An 18134-nucleotide genomic window follows, 5' to 3' on the forward strand; every position below is an offset into this window, starting at 1 on the left:
GTTTCAGTCACCAGTAAATATTTCTTCCCTACAAGCAATATAAGATGTATTGGAAAAGATCACAGCAACCCCTCCATTTCAAGGCCTTAACTCCCATCTCTTTTGTTCCTAAATTTCTAAGCCTGTATATTTAGAATCATATCCACCCTTCATAATTGAGACCTTTAAAAAAAAATCCAAGACCAGTGACTGATGATCTCCTGCTAGAGGTGTGAAGGTTTTATGCAATTATACATGGATTTCTTGAAAAGACAGTGACTATTATCTTTCTACTGCTACTGATTCTGGGCAGAGTAAGGCTATAAAAATAAAAAGTTACCTTCTCTGAGGTTAATGTGCTCACTCTCCATACTCCCCCCCACCCTTTCATACCCTGTTTTTGCCTGTGCTTTCCTGCCACAAACCTTCCAGGAGATTGTGGGGCTTAGAGGGGGCAAAATGATTTTCTCTGGCAACCCTAGCCCTAGTGGCGAAATGGATTCTTCACGATCCTGAGTGGCCAATAAATTCTGCTTTAACTCAGTTAATGAGGATCAGTTTGAGCTGGAATTTTCATCTTCCTTGCTCTCCCGACTCCAAACCACAGCACTGATGCTTTATCGGGTGATGTTGCTGCCAAATTAGGGATGAAAGGAGAGCCATACATTTGTTAATAGAGGAATACATATGGCAGAGGGGCCAGTAGAGTAGGCTGGGACTGGCCACCAGACATGTTGTTGAATTGCACAGATGAGGGAATAGGGGCAGAACAATAGAGCAGAAGCAGAAAAGTAATAAAATGAATGGCTAAATAATTATTATTGCAATTTTTCCTTCATTGGACATTGGACAAAATGGCTTTAAATACTGTCTTAACCTATTACTGGGCCATAAATTAATCTCCCACTGCACATTGAGGCACTGCAAAGTGTCTCTTTTAGATAGCACTGTGAAGTAATTAGGCACTAGGCACACCACTCCTATAGAAGTGACATATTTTACACTTAAATTATAATTAAATTTACAAAAATCTCTTCCACTCAATGAGCAAACATAATCTGTGTCAACTTCTTCATGAGCAGTAGGCATCTAATACTTTTATTTATTTACTTTTAGAAGATGCCAATCCAGCTGCTTGGGGCTCTCAGTCCTTGCTGTAGTTTTAATTAGCTAGAAGCAATCCAGGCTAGGTTTATAGAGAAGTTGTTGAAGACCTGAAAGCACTTTGGAAGCAAGTTTCCATTATTTGAATCCAGATGCCTTTGATTGGGCACATGGACTATTAAGATTTAATTCCCTCAGTATGTGTAGGACATTTAATCTGTTTCTGCTTAGCTGACACTCCAATCCCTGAAATGTGGTTCACTCAAGCAATCTAACACCCCAAGGACATTTTCTCCAGGAAAGGGGACTTTGCTTTACAAGTCTGTACTGCTTGTGTTTCTCCCCTAGGTCCTCTCATCCTGCCCATCTCCAAATTATCTCCCTACCCAATTGTTGCAATCATTGCCACCTATATGTTCTGTTGAGTTCTTGACAATGACCTCTCTGACCAACATTCCCACACCATCCCTTCAGTTTTCTTTAGTAAGATTAAAACATGTCTCATGTATAATTCCACATATACATGTTTGACAAATCAAAGAAAATTCAGAGAATTTTCAGCATGATAGAATGAAAGTGAGTGGGAAACCATCTTAGTTTGGATGGAACTGGATCAAATTAGAAGAGATGGGTCCACATTCTGACTCTGCTACTTGCTAACCATGTAGTGTTAGGTGATTCAATCAATCTTTTTTTTTTGCAAGGCAATGGGGTTAGGTGACCTGCCCAAGGTCATACAGCTAGGTAATCATTAAGTGTCAGAGACCAGATTTGAACTCGGGTCCTCCTGACTCCAGGGTCGGTGTTCCATCCACTGCACTACCTAGCTGCTCCAATTCAATCAATCTTACTGAGAAATAATTTTCTCATCTATAAAACAGAGTTTGGGGAGGGCAGGAAATTGAATTGGATTGTGTCTAAAGACCCTTCCAAATCAAATATTTCATTTTAAGGTTGGTTTAGGGATATCAGACTGAGTGAAATTCAGGTTAGACTCAGGTTAAGGAGTGTAAGAAATGTGCTGGAGTCAGAGGTAAGGACAAGGTAGTGGTTTGGAAACCAAGTTTCATGGTTACCAGGAGTTAGTTACAACTGAGTATTGTCTGGAACTCAGGTGAGAAAGATGAGAGAACTGAGATTAAGAATAATTTCTTCTGAAGATAGCCAAGTAGCTTTAGAATTGGAAGGAGCCCTAGGAACCATATAGTTCAATTCCCTTATTTGGCAGAAAAGAAATTGAGACTCAGAGGTGAAAGTGACTTGTTTAGAATGATTCAGACAGAATGTGACAGATATGGGACTTGAACTCAGGTCATCCAAATTTAAACCCACTATTCTTCCAAGTGTATCATACCTCTGAGATACCAAACTGGACACTGGCTAGAGAGACTGCTTAGAGTGGATGATGTTCAATCAAAAACTATTAATCCTGATTGAATCTCTGCAAAGCTAGAGAATAAATACTGTGGAAAATGAATATTTTTAATTTTTGATTCCTTAGACTTTTAAAAAATAACTATACAATGCTGTCTTCTTTCTCCACTCTATCTCTTCATTCAATTTTGTTGGAGAAATTTTTATTTTTGTTGGGGATTTACCTCCCAAAAATATAGTAAATATCCTTAAAGAGTTCTCCCCATCTGAGGGTGATATCCTCAAGATGGCATGTGTAGGGAGAGACCAAAGAAGCACACTGGGGAGGCCTTTGCAAGATGAAAGACCACTGAGATAATTATAGCAGATCTTTTGGGTTATAGTCATCAGAATCTCACACTTGTCAGAGCTCCAGGAACAATCCTTTCCTTCCCCATAGCCATGCTTCTTCAGAAACAGGCCTGAGATATTTTCATAAAATCTAACAATTTGCAGAAAATTACCCTAGTAGTGTGGTGAAAGATATCTAAGATATCCTGGATAGACCAATTTGGTAGGTCCTCCAGGTCTCATCCCTAGGGAACCAGGAATCTGAGTCTTTTTTTTTTTAAGGCTTTCCCAAGGCAAACAGGGTTAAGTGGCTTGCCCAAGGCCACACAGCTAGGTAATTATTAAGTGTCTGAGACCGGTTTCGAACCCAGGTACTCCTGACTCCAGGGCCGGTGCTTTATCCACTATGCCACCTAGCCGCCCCAGGAATCTGATTCTTAAAGAAGAGTAGACTTTTAGGTGACAGTAGAGACAAAGCAACATCAGCTCCAAGAAGATTGGGGTAATAAGTTTCGAGGAAGTGATTTTCAACCAGTGAGAAAAATGGCCTGACCAGGTCAGTAAAACTGCAAAGAGAAAATGAGAAACAGGTAATAAATGAGCTTGACAGGTGAAAGAATGGTCAAAGAAGTTGGCCTGGCCACCTCAGAACCATGGATAGCTCCTTCCCTAAGATTGGTTGTTCAGATAGTTCTCTCCCTTGGTTTTGGTTTTGGTTTTTTGTTTTTTTGTTTTTTGTTTTTTTTTTAAATGTTTGTAGAAAAAAGTCTTAATATATCAAACCTAAAGAAGAGCTTGGAGATCACCTACTCCATTTTATTGATGGGGAGACTGAGGCTCAAGGACATGAAAAGACAAGTTGTTCTTTATTCCCAGAAAACCCAGGTCTCAAGATGTTTCTCAGGTTAGAAGATGTGAGATTCACAAACCATTCTTAGAAGTAGCCCCTGGACCATTGTTCTTGCCTTTTTCCCATTTAGAATTTGTTACTTCTTCTTCTGTATCCTTCTAATTCCTACCCAATCCTTATGATCCAATTCAAATTTCACCTTTTCCACTAAACCTTTATTAACCACTCAGAACACAGTTCTTTTTCCACCTTGTCCCTGTGCTAGTCCCTTTTGTTCCCCACACTTCAGGCTTCCTTTTGTATATTATATTCTTCAATTAGAATGCAAGCTCCTTGAGATTAGAAATATCTTTTCCATTTGTATTTGCATTTCCAGTACTTAGTTCATTGCCTTGGCACCTTTTTAGTAGGTATGTGATAAATGCTTTATTATCTGTCTGTCTAGCTATATATATATATATATATATATATATATATATATATATATATATATATATATCCATCTATCTGTCTACATGTCTCTCTATCTGTTCCATCTGTTCCTATATCAATCTCTCCCTGTCTCTTTCTGTCTCTCTCATTCTATCCTTCTATCTCCCTCATAACTTTCTGCCTAATTCCTTGGCTCCCTATCTACCTCCTTCAACATAGCCTCAAGTACTAAATTAGATTAGTTCTAAGTAGGGGGTTTCCAGCAGTGGGTGGAATCTATGTTCATGAAAGTTCCTATCAACAGTGTGATTGGAGCTCAGCACTTTTGATTCACAGGTTGGATTAGAGGAAAAGGGGCCTGCTGTTCCCATATACTCCTTCTCCCTATAAGGCCCCACAACATGGGATTGTCTAATCTCATTACTGTTTTCAACTCTCAGTCAATAATGAGCCCTTAGCAGAGGCAGTTAAAAGCACTAAAGCACAAAGAGAAGAATCCTAGCAGGGATTATCATAATTAGGAGATTTGAGAGCAGAAAGCTATGTAGATATTTATATCTATACATATAGATATTATATGTATGTATATATATATGTGTGTGTATATATATGTGTATATATAATGTATGAAAGTACATTTAAATATACATGCATGCATATGTGCACATGTAAAAGGCAGTTAGGTGGTCCAGTGGATAGAATTCCAGACCTAGAATCAGAAAGATTCTTCTTCATGAGTTCAAATCTGACCTCAGACACTTACTAGCTGTGTGACCCTGGGCAAGTCACTCTACACTGTTTGCTTTAATTTCCTCATCTGAAAAGTGAGTGGGAAAAGAATCAGCAAACCACTCCAGTAGCTTGCAAAAGAAAATTCCAAATGAGGTCACAAAAGTCAGACATAACTGAAACAACTGAACAATAACAACAATAACTGTGGGCAGGATGATTCTGAATGGATCATAAGATCCCAGGTCATAAAAATCAGCTCCTGACTGAATCCCAAAGCCATAGGATCTTAAAATTAGAATGGGGTGATCAGGACTAGCTAGGAACAAAAGTTTGCCTTGATGCAAACCACTTTCTCCATGATTTTATGACCTGAATTCAACTTTGAGGACAGGAGTTTTTATGAACATGAATGATTTTTCAGACATGTTAGTTGGTTCTTATCTTCCATTATCAAAGTAGATCAAAATGATATCACTACATTAGAGGTGAATTACAGTGTGTCCAACTGTGCTTCTCAGATCAATATCATCTCTTAATGTTCTAACCCCTGGTCAGGCACAAATAATCCCTGTAAACATCTGGGGTGCTTACTCTAAACTTATGTATGCATGTCACATTTCCTTTGAGATGTTTCAATTCTGCCTTGCTTATAATAGAGGATAGTACCCTCACTGGTGATGGCACATCATGTTGGGTGGTCCTGTGCCAGTGTCTCCCATGCTGTACAATCAATTCTAAAATTCCTAAGAGAGACCTTCAGGGTGTCCCTGTATCACTTCTTCTGACTCCCTGTGAGCACTTGCCCTGTGTGAGTTCTCTGTAAAATAGTCTTTTTGGAAAGTGTACATATGCCTAGCATTGGAACAACATGACCAGTCCATCATAATTGTACTCTCTGTAGTAATGTTTGAATGCTTGGCTGTTTAGCTCAGTACCTCATCATCTGGTACCTTATCCTGCCAGGTAATCTTGAGAATTTTCCTATGACAATTTAAGTGGAAGAGATTCAGTTTCCTGATACAGTGCTATTATGTCCAAGTTTCATAGGCATACAGCAATGAGCTCAGCATAATGACTCTTTATACCTTCAGTTTGGTAGTCATTCTAATATCTTTTCTCTCCAACACTTTCTTTTGGATCATCCCAAATACTGAGCTAGCTCTGGTGATCAAGTGTCAGCTTCACTATCAATGTGTATCCCCTGGAAAAATACATTGCCAAGGTAAGTGAACTTATCCACAGTATTCAAAACTTCTCCATTTGCTGTAACTGATGGTTCTACATGTGGTGTGATGCTGACTGATGAAGCACCTATGTTTTCTTGGTGTTAAAGTTAGTACAATCAGCAGAGAATCAATGCATAATTTGTTGCATCTCAGCTTCAGAGGCTGCATTGAGTTCACTATCTTTGCAAACAGAAGATCATATACCAGCACTCCTTTTACTTTGTTCTTGGCTTGTAGTCTTTTCAAGTTGAAGAATTTACCATCAGTCTGGTAGCTGACCTTGATGCCATGTTCATCCTCAATGGAGACATTTGATAACATGACTGAAAACATGCTAAAAGCATGGGAGTAAGAAAGAGTCTTGTTTCACTGAGTTGGTGACTGGGAAATCACAAAAGTATCATCCACTATCCAGAACTTAAGCAAACATGTAGTCATGTAACTGACATACAATACTGATGAACTTCTCGAGGGAACCAAATTTTGACTAAATTATTCATAAGCCCTCACAATGAATGCTATCAATATAGACCTCTGTTCTTCTCCTAGCATTTTTCCTGGAGTTGTTGGGCAGCAAACACCATATTGACTGTTTCTCAACTCTTTCTGAAGTCACACTGGCTCTCAGGGAGGTGACCATCTTTCAAGAGAAGGATCAGCCTTTTGAAGAGGATTCTGTGAAGAATCTTAACAGCAATGACTATCAGGACTATCATTTCCCTTTGGCTTTATAGAGATGAACAATAGAGACATTCTTGAATTCCTGGGAGATAATCTCTTCATGCTATATAAACTGGAAAATTTCAGTCAGCTTTTGTATGAGCATTGACCCCCCCAATGGCTTTAGCATTGATTGATGATGGTCTGATAAGAACATTTTGGAAGTGCTTAGCCCATCTCTCTAGATCTTGACTCTATCACTAATCAACATGGTTTCATCATCACTGATGATGTTGAGATGCAATATGTGTCTTTGACCCATAAATAGTCTTCAAGGCATCACAAAAGCATTTGTATTGTATTGTATGAATTTCATTTTTTTCTTACTGAGCCAAGAGTCCTGCATCTCTCTAAGCTTCACTTGTACTTTACTTTTGATGGAATTTGAATGGTGCCTTTTTAGAAATGGATAAATTATCCTGCTGGTAAACCTTGCAGAGTTCTCATTTTTATTTAGTAGTTTCTATGTTTCCCCATCATTTTCTTCAAACCAGTCTTGATGTTTGAGAGTGTTATGACCCAGATGAGCAAATGCAATTCTGTGCATCAAATCTCTGAAAGCTGCCCAGTCCTTTTCTGCTCCACTGTTTCCAACTGTGAATTGGTTTATCTTTCCCTCCAAGTTAGTAATAAACTGTTCCCAATCAGAGAAGCACTCTAATCTCTTGACATTAATTCTTCTATAGTCTCTGCCTTGGGGTTGCCACTTTGGATGAATATGATTATTTAGATTGGAGAGGAAGAGTCTGTGATCAGTCCAGCATTCTCATCACACACTACCTTTGTCACTCTCACATCCTGTCAGTCTCTTCTGTTGCTCACAGCTTTGGGTAGGCAAACAAGCTTGTTACCTAGTTTTTTCTTTTTTTTCTTTCTTTTTTTTGGGAGGGGGTTTTTGCAAGGCAACAGGGTTATGTGACTTGCCCAAGATCACACAGCTAAATAAGCATTAAGAATCTGAGTCTGGATTTGAATTCAGGTTCTCCTGACTCCAGAGCCAGTGCTCTATCCACTACGCCACCTTAGCTGCCCTGAATAGATTAATTTTGAATGCAATACCTACCACAGCTTCACAGGGTTCCCTTTCATTGTGGCCACTCCAGAAAAACCATATATCCAGCTACATCTTCCTTTGTCTTTGCGCAGGGGCCATGCTAATCTTCTCTGTATCGTTCCAATTTTAGTATATGTGCTGCTGAAGCAAGCACGACATCTTCCTTTGTCAACCTTGTTTCATTCAGGGCTACTATTTGGATGTGATATCTGCTGAGTTCACTTGCAACAAGAGCTGTTTGTCTTTCAGGTCTATTGGATCTTGTGCTCTCTATGAGTGCGTGCACATTCTATGCTCTGATAGTGAGTAGAATCTTCTTTGAAGAAGTTTTTGTAGCTTTTTTGTGCTTCCACCACAGGGGGAACCCCATCTGCCAAGGTATTCAGGCCAGGCTTCGGTAAACAGGCAATTTTTAGGGCACCTTTCTAGTCTTTTGCTCACACCAGGAAGTGAGCAGTGCAATCCTTAAAAAAGGGCTGCTCAGTCACCCAGTGTACTGCCAATTCCTTCTGCTGTTTTCAGTGGGCTGGGTCACCTGTGTGCAGGACTATGACTACAGCTCCCAATGTACCACCTGCTACTTTGTTACTTGTTTGTTGCCACAGGACTTTGAGATAGAAGCGGTAAAGTGATAAAGGGTGATGTCTTTCCATACGTGCATAATTTGGATTTAAGTGAGGCAGAGTTGCGCGAAGTTTTTAGGCTCACCCTTTCAAAGTCATCATTGTTCTTTGGCAAAACAGAGTTAAGACAACTAGTGATGCTCTAGGTGCAGTGGATGACCTCGGTGTCTTCAATGTCTAACCAAACTCTAAGTACTCCATAACACCTGATTCAGTTGCCTTCATGGCCATTGGAACTAAGTGTTCTCATCTGCCCATTCCACCAGTGGAAGACTTCACATGCTTGGGGTAGATATCCCCCACTCACCAAAGGGTTTGAGACCCCTCAGTTACGCTCAATGTGGTTTAACTCACCTGCTGAAACAGTTTACTGAGATGTAGCCCCAGCTTCTTGGAGGCACAGGTGAAAGCTAGGTGGCTCTGGTGGACATAAAAAGTGGAAAGCAGCCCTGGAAAGGGTTCAGCACCCCCACATCAAGGTACTAGTCTTCCTTGAACACACCCCTACAATCCTCCCAGACATGTAGTACCCAGAAAAGAAGATGTTGGAGTGGGTGACTACAGTGCTAAAGAAAGTGATTTAGGAAGAAAATACAAAAGTTATTATCTATACAACCAATAGGAAACAATTCTTCAAACTGTTCTAACAGGGATCTTAATGCTGGGTTAGCACTTTGACCCTTCTATATACTATTCTAAGAAATCCTGGATGTGTGCACGCATGCATGTATGTGTGAGTGAGTGAGTGTGTATGTGTGTGTGTGTGCGTGTGTGTGTATGCACAGAAAGGGAGAGAGAGGGAGAGAGACAACAAGGTATATATAGAGAGAGACAAAGACAGAGAAAGAGAGAAAGAACCACCCTGAGCAGCATTATAGAGGCACCTATATGACTCAATAAGTAGAGCATTGAGCTTAAAGTCAGAAAGAGCTGAGTTCAAATCCAGTCTTAGACACTAACTTGCAAAATCCTGAGCAAGTCACTTAACCTCTATTTGCCTCACTTTCTTCACATGTAAAATGGGATAATAATAATACCTACCTCCCAGGGTTATTATGAGGATCAAATGAAATAATAATTGTAAAGAGCTTAGTGTCTGGCATGTTCCTCCTTTCTTCTCTCATATGTTATTGGTATGCCCTCAGGGAGAGAGGCAATACATTTAGTAAGAAAAAACACTCCAAAACCTAAGGAAAAGGGGAAAACCTGAGAACTAGGAGACTTGGGTTCTAGTTTGAACTCTTCTATTAAATCATGATAGGAACCTAGAAGAATCATAGACCCTTATAGTTGGAAGGGATCCTAGAACCTAAGAGTATCTGAGACAGAAAGGGCTTTAGAGACCATCTAATCCAACTTTTTTAGGTTAAAGATATGGAAACTGAGGCTAAAACAGGGAAGTGAGCCTCCCTATCTCTCCTAACTTCCAGTTAGTGTTTTTTTTTACCACACCCCAACTGATCTTGTTTAACTTATCTAGGCCTAATTTCCTTATTCATTAAATAATTATAATAATATTTACCCAACTTGTCCCTCTCACAGATTACTGGGAGGCCATGTGGTCAAGATAGAGGTTTTTCCAGTCATCCTGATCTATATCTGGCCATTGGACCCAGAGAGGACTCTGGAGAAGAAAGTGAGGCAGGTAGCTAGGCACATAACTCTCACTTAAATCCAACTCACTTGCATGTCATGGCATTGATTCCCTGATATCATGGTCCTCTTAGAGAATGAAGGACAAAACATCATTCTAAAACTCTAACACCAAAGGGTTTTTTCCCAATGGGAGTGCTATCTTCAACTTTATGGGTCACATTTGTTTGTCATTTTCTTCTCCTCCCTTTGCCTCCAGTATTCCCAGATAGTGAGTCTAGAGAGAATTAGAATGCTCTAGTTATCAATGAGGCTCCACATGAAGAATGGAAAAAGCAAGGGAAAGAAATTCATCAATGACACATTTCCAATGAAGGCAGAAGGAGGAAGAGGAGAGTGGAGACTTGCTGCACAGTCTTTATTTATAGTTACCTTCTTCTTGTCTTTCAACTTGCCTACTTTCACTTGATTTTAGAGCTGATCATTTCTTACATCGATACAATGTTATCCCACAGCAGGGTGGGTTAAGAATTAGGAAGACTTGGGCTAAAATCCCACCTCAGATCTTTAGTAGCTGGGTCAACCCTAGGAAGTCACTTAAACTTTATGAAGTTAAATGGAAGATAATAACAATAAGACCTGTAAAACGGTGAAATTAATATTTGAAGTACTTATTTTATGGGGGTAGTAATGAGGCTTCAATGAGGTAATATATATAAAATATTTTGAAAATCATAAGATACTGTATAACTTAAGCTAGAGAGGTGTGCAGTAGATAGAGTGTAAAAGTCAGGAAAACGAGTTAAATCAACTGTGTGACCCTAACAAATCACCTAACCTTGTTTGCCTCAGTTTCTTCATCTGTTAAATGAACTGGAGAAGGAACAACAAACCATTCCAGGATCTTAGCTAAGAAAACCCTACAAAGATCACAAAGTCAGACATGACTGAAAAAGACTAGTCAGCATCAAGACTTTGAGGACACACTACAGAAATTTTAGTTATTATTGTTGTCTCATTCAGTATTCACATCTACTCTGTAGGTAGGAGGTATGATCCTTACCTTTATGAATAAGGAAACTGAGACTCAGAGAGCTCAAATGAATTCATAGTCTCTAAGAACAGGGAGGGACTTCAGCAGACATTTAGTTCCCCTTATTTTATAGTTGAGGAAACCATGACTTTCCCCCACAGTAAATATCAGTTGCTATTTGAATTTAGGTTCTCCAGCTCCAGAATCAGCATGCTTTCTACTGCACCAAGTTGTCCAAAATCACAGCTACTAGTAGGAGAGGCAATATTCAAACCCAGATTTTGTGATTCCTAATCCAGAGATGAGGTAGGATAAGAATTCTCTGTAATCTAGGGAAGATGTGAAAATTGAGCATACTTGCATTTGAAAATTGTTGTTTAACTGACCTGAATATGGGAATTCCATCTTCCATATTGACCTCCTTAGCATATAACAAATGGAATTGACAAATACTACCCTAATCATGATAAACTTGGCCAAAAAAACCTCTTAGCGTTTATGAATCAGGTCAGGGGGCCAAAAAAAGAGCAGAGAACGCAGCAGACCATGTTTTCTGTTTTGATTGAGATTTAAATCAGCTGCTTTCCTATGGACCCCAGTTAATTTGCAAGGATTACTAAATCATTTTAATAGCTAGGATTTGTGTATCACTTTAAGTTTTATATAGACTTTACTATTATCTCATTTGTTTCTCACAACAGTCTTCTGTGGTAGGCACTATTATTATCCCCATTTTACTGATAAGAAAACTGAGGCTGAGAGAGGCTAAATAACAATTGGCAAATGTTTAAGGCAGGAATGGAATTCAGGTTTTGACTCCAAGTCCAATATTCTGTTCACTGTGCCATCTAGCTGTTTCTCGGTTTCTCACTATATTAGTCCTTTTAGTGTCAACTGTCTGCCTCTTAGTATAAATTGAACACCATCAATGCTATAGGAAACCCTGAGTTGAATTAAACTTAGGGCCCCAGATCAGCCCAATTTCCAAAAGTCAACTTCCAACAATCTGTGAAATGGTCATTGTATTGTGTATAAATAGAAACACCCAGGCCAAAAGGAAAAAAAGAAAACAACCACAAACAATTAGCAATTGGTTCTTCTCTGAAATGAGTCTTATGGTCCCATGGCAGTTTCCCTTTATGGTAATAGTTAGCATTTATAAGGAGTCCTTCATGTGAGGATTTTAAAACCCCTTGGAAACATTAATTAAAGCACACAACACCCCTTTGAGATGGGAATTATTCTACCCTTTTTACAAGGGGTGTTGTACTAGACACAGAGATATAAAAATAGAGCAAACAGTTCTTGATTCTCTCCCCCTCACCCCCCTCCATGCTGGGTCTTCTGGTAGGGACGTCATTTCTAAACAATGAAGCATGCGGGCCCAGGGCCAACCCACTAAGTCCCATAGCTGACTACTTGGGGATATGAGTTAAACTGAGTCATTTGGATCTAAGAAACTGAGCCTAAAGGAAGAACAACATGCAACCCCCTCCCATTCAGGGAAGGGAAGGGATGGGAAGGGGAGGGGAGGAAAGAGGAGGGAAGGGTAAAGGAGGGGAGAGGAGGGAAAAGGGAAACACCTTCCCAGCACCAGAATTGTGGGTCTGGGAGGTATTGGGGAAATCCCATAGTCAGTATTTTTGCTGGGGAAGATTCCAACTAGTGGGGACTCCCAGGAGACTCTCTGAGTCACTCTCAAGGGGGTGTGACTGAACACTTTCAAAGTCAAACAAATGCAGCTTTGATTTCTCTCTTTCTCTGGCTTCAGTTCTGTGGGGCTGGTGGAGAAAGCTTTTCTGCCTGAGGACTAAGATCAATTCATCAATTCAGTTAGTTTTTTTTTTTTTATGGAGAGTCTTCTATGTGCCCAGCAATACTGGGTACTATGGGGCAGACAGGAGGAAGAGACTGCCAGGAGGCTCATGATCAGATTTGTTTTCTTTCTTTTCTCTTCCTTCCTTTCTTTTTTCTTCCTTCCCTCTTTTCTTTTTTTCTTTCTTTCTCTTCATTCCTTCCTTTCTCATTCCTTGCTTTCTTTCCTTCTTTTTTTATTTTCCTTCCTTTTTTTTCCCCCTTTTTCAATAGATCCCAAAATAGTACTATGCCCAGATGAGGTAGACTAGGAAGTTGACTGGAAAGGCAGCTATGAATTCAAACCCCTACTTAAAACATGAATAAGGAAGGACCCAAAGAGATGCAAACATTCCAAACATTCTCTTTTGTAAGCAAAGGGACATGCAGAGCAATCTGCAGATGGACTAATGTGACCAACCATTTTCAGAAGTCTCTATCTCCCAGAAATGTCCCTTTGACATGGTTGATCTGTCAGCACTCAGCTTCTGCTCCAGAACTGATTGACTTTCCAACCTGTTCCCCTTGGATTCTGCCTCCCCTGCTTCTTTCCTACTCTCTTTTAAGGAGGCAGAGTGGAGCATTCATAGAGAAGTGGAATGAAAAATATTTGGGTTTAAATTTCTAATCAGATGCTTATTAGGTGATGTCAACAAGCTAATTAACTTAAGCTTCAGTTTCTATATATGGGAGAATAATAATACATACTTCACAGGATTGTATCAGGATCAAAGAAGATGATAGTGCTATATCAATATTAGCCATGATTATTCCCATTGTGGCTATTCTTGACTTTTGACTCAGACTCATTTAGGCCATGTTCTCCTCATCCCCTGATGCATAATGGTGATTCTCCAGGCTTCCTAACCCAGTTTGCTTTGGGTCTAATTCTGAGTAGTCAGTAGGTAATCTGAGATGTAGAACATGAGAAATTTGGTCCCAACTCAATGGCTACAGAAAAGAGTTAAGATAGGGAACTCCATTAAAGCTAGCCCAACTCTGCCTTCACTAGGACCTCTTCCCAATAACATTTACATTTTAACAGAAGTCTTTGGTGACACAATGTTTTAGTCCAAATTATGGGAATTTTAGGTTTTCCAGAAGGCCTAGAGAGTGAATATTTGGAAGTAAGGGGCCTTTCAGCACCCCTCAAATGGCACCCCATTGGGAGATTCTGACTCAGCCTAAGCTTCTGGCCAACCCAGCCCAGATGACATAATGACTGGGGCAATGAAGAGACAGAGACTCTTCTGAATCAGGTCCCAGTTCCTATCAATCTTTTGATTCTACAATTCTCTGTCCAGAAAATTATGGGTTGATATTGTCTTCACTTCCCCTCTTCACCTCCCTGCAAGCTGGCACCTGCATTAGAGGAGCCCAAATAGGCATCTTTGGGAGTGGGGCAATGAAGGAAGATCCAAAGCACTAAGTCAATATCTTCTTTTGATGGTAGAGTTAGAATCTAGAAGAGTATCACTTTTGTAGGAGGTGAAGTGGGACTTTAGGATGTGATGGCAAATGAACTTCACTAATGAGTTACCCCTTTATTCTTCCCTCTCTAGTGGGGCTCCAAGTAACTATAAGTATCTTCTCGTTCTTTCCTCAGACCATTTAATTTAGAATGGACAGGCTGGAGATCTTTTTTTCTTCCCTACCTCACAAAGCTAATGAGTCATCGTATCTTCTAGCAGAAGGAACAGTAGGCCTCAGATCTCTGGGTTCTTGTTCTCTTTTATTTTAGGATCATAGTTACATAGCTTAATCTTTCCAGATCTCTGTTTTCCCCATTGTAAAATGAGGGACCTTTGTGGACTTATGGAACCAGGCCTTCAAGCTGTTTGAAACTTTGCAGGGACAAAAATCTCTAGGAATTTGAGGCATGACAATTCTCCTTGTTATTAAGATACCATCATAGATGTCCACAGGACACAGCCCCGAGAGGGCCCTCAGACCATCCCCTCTTCCCCAAGGCTCCTATTAAGTGCAACCTTGGGAGGGCAAGTAGAGAGTTGCATTGGGGCCAACCCTGAGAAGAAACACAGAAGTTAGTGAAATTGGGATTGAAAAGCAATGAAGGGAGGAGGTTACAGTTAAAAAAAAATTTGTTTCCAAATCACAGTAAGAATGGGAAAGGATTTCTTGAGTGACGACATATATCCGACCCCTGCAGGTCCCAGCTCTGACTCACTAGATCTCACATTTCCTCTTAATGATCTCCTGGCTCCAGACACATAGGGTATAGTTATTTCTCTGGGACCCAAGTTCATTGCCCAAGCTCGCATAGAGGCTGTCAGGATCTATTTCCCTCCAATTGGAAGGTTTTTGACAGAAGGACTAGAAAGGAGGGTGGGGCAGAAGGAGGATAGATGTGGCAGCTGCCCACAATGAAGCAAAGGAAGGATGGGGGTGGGAGGAATAAAAGTGAGAGGAATAACAACAAACTAACTGGCTAATGATTTTTCCCATCTAAACTAGGAGACTCTTCCCAGGAAATTAGCAGTGTCCCAAACTTCAGATTTTGTTGCATCTGACAAAGTTTCCTTCTTCCCTCATCTCCCTAGCTGTGAGACTTTGAAATATGCCCTTTCCAAATAAGACAACCCTACACCTATCCTTTTTACCTCTCATTCCCTGGTAAACCTTTATCCACTCACAGACTCAAAGTTATGCATTTTCATTGAGGTTGACAATTAAAGACTGAAAACAGCTGCCTTAAGAATGGTTGAGCTTTCATTTACTTACATGTAGATATAGAAACAATGCTGTTAGTTGCAAGGCATCTAATTACTTGAGGTTTGGAGAAAACTGATATGAGGCATGTCTATTATACAGCAGGAGGTTGATTGTAAGGCATGAGGTTGATGGTGGTAGGTTCCATCACCTGATTGATGCACTGTCCTGACCAAATTCTGCTTACTTCCCTCACCAAATTAATCATTTGGGTGATCCTCTTGAACTCTGTTCATATATCCCATCACAGTCCTCTCTCATATGATCTACCTTAACCATCCTGGTAATAATTAATTGAAAAGAAGAAATCACCTTCCAATTTACCACCTTACCTGAAATCTATATAGCACTCACAGAATTCCAAGTTTACCCGCCAAGTGCCCCAGAGTACTATTGAAAGAAAAATGAATGATGTCCCATACAGTAATCTTCCTTACATCCCAGATAGGATGGAACTAGTATTGGAATGAGATTCTATAAGATCTGAGAGAAACTTGTTTGGTACTTCATACCTAGCCAAGTGCAGTGAACCACTGTATAAACTTATGTTGGAGGGCAGAATCAACACCTATAGTGGGCCAGGGTGCCCAGGACCAAGAAGCCCCAAGTTCAAATCCAACTTTAGCACTTAGTAGTTTATGACCTTGAGCAAGTCACTTAACCTTAAACTTAAATCTGCCTCAGTTTCCTGAACTAAAAAATGGAAATAATAACAGCACCTACTTTCTAAGGTTCTTTTCATGAATAAATGAGATAGTAGTTATAAAGAGTTTAGCATAGTGCTATATAAATGTGGTCATCATCATTATTGTTATTATTATTTTTATTAATCTATTCAGTGTCAAGTCAGTGATTATTAAGTACAATTTCACCAGCAGCAAGGATAAGCCTGATATGTCTAATAAATGATAATAAAGCCTTGGGAAATGCCTTTTATTGAATCTTGAGACCACTTGGACCTGGATATCAATTTTAACTCAGATTGTAAGGGTTGACTCATCCTATTTTCTTTTGGCACAATCCTAGCTTCCTCTTCCTCAGATAAAAGGCAAAAGGAGGTTCAGCAGCATTTGGTGACATCAAACGGCGGTTACCCAAGAACATTCTGATGAGTTTAATGTGAATAAATTAAAAACAGACGGATGGACTCTGCAATCCAGACATGGGTTTTAAAAATCAAGGGGAAATGTGTTTGGAGCAAAATGCATTAGGTCTGGGGACCAAACTCTCCTGCAAACCTCCCTTACAAGTTCCTCCAGGCCCCAAGTCTCATGTAAGGATCTGGTAGTCTTCAGGACATAGAAACAAAACTAGAGAAAACATGGACCTGAATGTTTTGCTGACTTTGCAGAGCAATACCCCAAATTGGATGTGTCATGCTTAAAGATATCCTTGAGGAACTACTCTCTTAGGCTATCTTTGGTCCTTCTGTATCCAGTCAGACCTTGAGAGTCTTGAAATGTTTTTAATCCTAAGAGACTCTGGCTTCTGTGGCCTGGACTTCAAGAACAATCTCCAGGCTCTGCTGCTGTCTTGAAGTTGTTTGGATACTGACTGTCTCTCGGCCTTGTTTTATAAGTTTGGAAAATGGGTCACTGATGGACTGCCTAATGCTTATTGAATATTTACAAAGTGATCAAAAGCTTTGGGGGGAAATTATATAAGTGTTAAAACCCTGGAGCATTTAAAAATTTATAAATTACAGTACAGGTAAGGAATATCATCCTGACCTTGAATATAATCTTCCCTACTCTTATTCTTTCCTAGTTTTTTCCCTTCCTGTTGCTGTTCCCAGTCCTCTAAAATTTTATTTAGGAATTCTAATAATAACATAGAATCAAAAATTTAGATCTAGAAGGAAACTTAGAGGTCATGGAAGATCAAATTAAAGCCCAAGAAAAGTAAAATGACTTACTCAAAGATACATAGTTGTAAGCAGCAGGTCTGGGTTTTGAACTCAGTTCTTCTGACTCTTTCCATTATGCCATTGCTCTCTTATCTAGGTATCATACATAGGAGATAGATGCAAGGAAAGCCTTCAGGTTTGTAGTCCACGTGCATCCTGCTTTGCAACACTGATTGAGTTGTCCATTTGAACGTCAATAGAGCAGAAAAACCAAAAACTTACCCAGTCCAAAGCCAAGACAGAAGCCATCCATATTTTCCTTCAGGAACACCTGGTCCAGGTACAGGCAAACAGACGGCATGAGAAGGTCCCTGGACTTGGAATTGGGTGGGGGTGGGGGGAGGAGGAAGAGAAGAGGAAAGCTAGGAAGCAAGATTATTTGGATGGGGGAGGGGAAAATTATCTTCAGTCAGGAAAAAGGTAAGTGAGTAAAATCACTCCACTGACTTGTTTTAGTCTTCAAAGATGTTGTTTTAGCAAGGAGAAAGAAAAGAGAAAAGGGGGAAAAATGAAGACATGACAGAGAGATTTAGCTGGGATTTTGTTCCGAAATTCCCAATTCCCAGATCACATGTTGGGCACTTTCTCCTCCCC

The 18134-nt window shown here is 39.9% G+C and overlaps 1 protein-coding gene and 1 non-coding gene across 2 annotated transcripts in view; both read right to left on the reverse strand.

Annotated features, from left to right (window-relative positions):
* The window catches only part of RXRA (retinoid X receptor alpha), a 441978-nt gene extending 424191 nt beyond the window's left edge, over window positions 1-17787 (reverse strand). The window contains exon 1 of the mRNA XM_074210739.1: window positions 17763-17787. The gene's annotated coding sequence lies outside the window, so the exon portion shown is untranslated. The remainder of the gene's footprint in view (window positions 1-17762) is intronic.
* On the reverse strand, window positions 7851-7955 carry LOC141510499 (U6 spliceosomal RNA). The gene has a single exon (XR_012474980.1). It is a non-coding gene; the product is annotated as a U6 spliceosomal RNA (small nuclear RNA).
* Window positions 17788-18134: the final 347 nt, after the last annotated feature.

The sequence above is a fragment of the Macrotis lagotis genome, chromosome 1 (assembly GCF_037893015.1).
Source record: "Macrotis lagotis isolate mMagLag1 chromosome 1, bilby.v1.9.chrom.fasta, whole genome shotgun sequence".
Taxonomy (NCBI): Eukaryota; Metazoa; Chordata; class Mammalia; order Peramelemorphia; family Peramelidae; genus Macrotis; species Macrotis lagotis.